Below are 3,086 nucleotides of genomic sequence, written 5' to 3' on the forward strand. Positions count from 1 at the left end.
GTGGTGGAGCATACAGGGGACAAAATGATGAAAACTTCTTGGACACTAGAAAATGTCTTGAGGCAAAAAGTTGCTGGGCCTGGGGTCTCCGGATCATAGTCTTGGGGGACACTATGGTCATTTGGCATAAAATAGTCCACAGAGACAATGTTCTGTATCCCACTTTGATGAGTAGTGACTAGGATCTTAAAAGCTCATGAGCGGCCATCTAAGATGCAACTATTGGTCTCTCCATGTGCTCAAGAAAGAAGAGTTACGAAAACTGAAGATGCTTGGACTCAATTAGTCCAAGCACGTAACATCACACGTAAACATCAGTCTCCATAACTTCGAGACCAGAAAAATTAGGTGGTGCCTGGCTACTACCAACTGCTCTGAAAGGGATCACATTAAAAAGTCCTAGATAGAGTGGGAGACAATATAGAACAAAACTCAAAATTATTAAAAATAAAATCTGGTTACTGGTCAGAAAGAGACTGGAAGAACCCAAGACTATGACCCTAGGCCACTCTTCAGGTCTGGGATGGAACTCACTCTCACCATCCAATTTTCAACCAAGCAGTGAATAATTATACAGGGCGGGACAAAATCACTAGTGAGTTTGAATGGGTAAAAGAGGAGAACAAATGTTAAGATGTTTGCCTGTGTTTTGAATCTTGGTTTCCATTGCCTACCATTGTAAAATAGACACTTGAGGGGGAGAAAGAGGAATAGCCAGAAACATCACCATAGAAAACTTATAAATCCATCTTCAGCCTATAACTGATTATTGTTGTTGTTATGTGCTATGGAGTCAGTTCCAACTCATAGCGACCCTGTAAAGGATTTCTAATGCTGTGAATCTTTACAGGAGCAGAGAGCTTCAACTTTCTCCTGCAGAACAGCTGGTATTTTCGAACTGCTGACCATGAGATTAGCAGCATGATTCATAATCACTACGCTACCAGAGCACCTCTGGAATACCTAAAATGGGGCTACAACTTGCCCAGTGAAGGAGGCTTCCTGTGGAGCCTTTGCATTGCATAAAAACATAGGTGGATCCTGAACCCCATCCAGAATCTTCTGAGGTGGGAAATTTCCACTTGAAAGGACAAGCAAACCAGCCTGGAACAGCTAGAAGAACAGAAGATACTTCTTGAAAGGAAGACTGGCAGGAAAAAGAAAAAATAATAATGGCAGCCTGATTTACTACCACAAGAACAAGCAAGGTGTTTGCCCAGGAGCCATCAAGGCAAGTGGTCAGGTCCCCTCAGGGCAAACCTCCTTCCAAGGGGAATGCAGGAGCAGGCATGTGGTCTGGCTGGTGACCACGTTGGTCACTGATAAGAGGAAGTGAGGAAATAATAGCAATGAAGTTGTGAGCTAAGTCCAACCACGTTCAATAGACTCCTGTGAACCCGGGTTGAGACCTGGTTGACCAGCAGTATGGCAAGACCTGGGGACTCTTGGGCCCAGAGACAGTGACATGGCCACAGAGGACTAGAGTGGAGAGTGAAGCATCCAGCTGATATGAAGTGAGGGGAGATGCACAAGAACACCCATACCTGCAGATAGTACCCACTTGACCTGGCTTCAATGGCTGGATGATCAGAACTCAACTATAAGAAGAAAGAAGAGGAAATAAATATAATTAGCTACAATTTGATTAACTTGACCTATACTTATGGAGGAGTCCTGGTGTGGTGCTGTGGGTTAATGCGCCAGACAGCAAAGCCATTTGAACTGCAAGGTTGGTGGTTCAAGCTCACCAGCTGCATCTCGGAAACCCTATACAGAGTCGCTATGGGTCGGAACTGACTCAACAGCACTTCACAACAACACAACAACAATACTTATGGATGTAGTAGCTCAAAAGAGGGAACAAATCTTTACAGCGAGGATCATTCCCACCCCCTCAGTATGCAGAGTTGACAGAGATGGGCAACTTAGACATTGGCTACCCAAAAGATGGAGGCGGGGAGTGGGGGAGGGGGTGACTATAAAGGCAAGAAGTGACTGGCTTACAAGCTTCCAAGAGGGAGCCTAGTTCCACAGGGCACAGAGGAAGGTAAAATCTCCGCTGAGTGGTTTCCAATCTGCCTGGACAGGGCTGATGAAAGGAGATGGGGATAAGACTCCTGTGGTACAATAATGAATAATTTCTATCAGGACTGACTGTGAGGGTTGGAAATGTAAAGGTAGACATTTTGTAGAAAAAGGAGGGGAGTGGTTGACTTTGCAGTCCAGGAGCAGAGGTCCCTGAGACCATCAAGGGAGAGGAGCGAACTGCAGGACCCTAACCAGAGAAGCAGTGATGCCAGAGATGGAAGCAGAGATGATGACATTGAGAGATGGAGTGGCTGGGGACTCTGGACTCAGGGAGAGAGAGGGGCTGTGTGCTGGTGGCTGAGAAGCAGTCTTGCAGGGTATACCCTTTGGTTGTTTGATGATGAATGGAGGGGATTGTAATCATGGCAATGAAATGATATAGGAAAGGATGAATGTAAAGCTAATGCTCTCCCATGTAAAGTATCGCATAATTCACAATAAAAACTTAGGAAAAAAAACAAAACCCTAGTGCAATACTGAGATATGCTCATGATGGAATGGTCAACCATTCAAGATCAAAGGGGCAACATTTACCCGAGGACAAAGCTCAGAGGGGTTGGAAAGGAGGATGGAATGGAGAAGCGGAATAACTGTTGTTCCAACCACTGAGATGAAACAAAGTGTGTGCTTTATTGGATGTAAAACTGATTATCTCTCTGTAAACTTCCACTCAATTCACAATAAAAAAAAGTTCAAAAAAATAAATAAATAAAAGCTTCAAATGCAGCACATCCTTTGGGCCCACAGTCCCTATGCTGAGAACCTCCTGGACACAGATGAGAGACAGCTATAACACTGAAGACTGCAAAAGTGTTGACAACCACAACAGAGCACAGCGGAAGAGAAATGGCAGCAGCAGTACAAATGTCAGGAACCATGAGACCAGTGCAAGGTGGCAGCAGTGGGTTTGCATGGAGCAAGAGAGAGCCGGGCGCCTTCAGCTGGAAGCTTGCTGGTAGAGGGGGTTGCCTCAAGGCACTTGTTGGCAGAGCTAAAGA

This window comes from Chrysochloris asiatica, unplaced genomic scaffold (genome assembly GCF_000296735.1).
Source record: "Chrysochloris asiatica unplaced genomic scaffold, ChrAsi1.0 scaffold00050, whole genome shotgun sequence".
Classification (NCBI taxonomy): Eukaryota; Metazoa; Chordata; class Mammalia; order Afrosoricida; family Chrysochloridae; genus Chrysochloris; species Chrysochloris asiatica.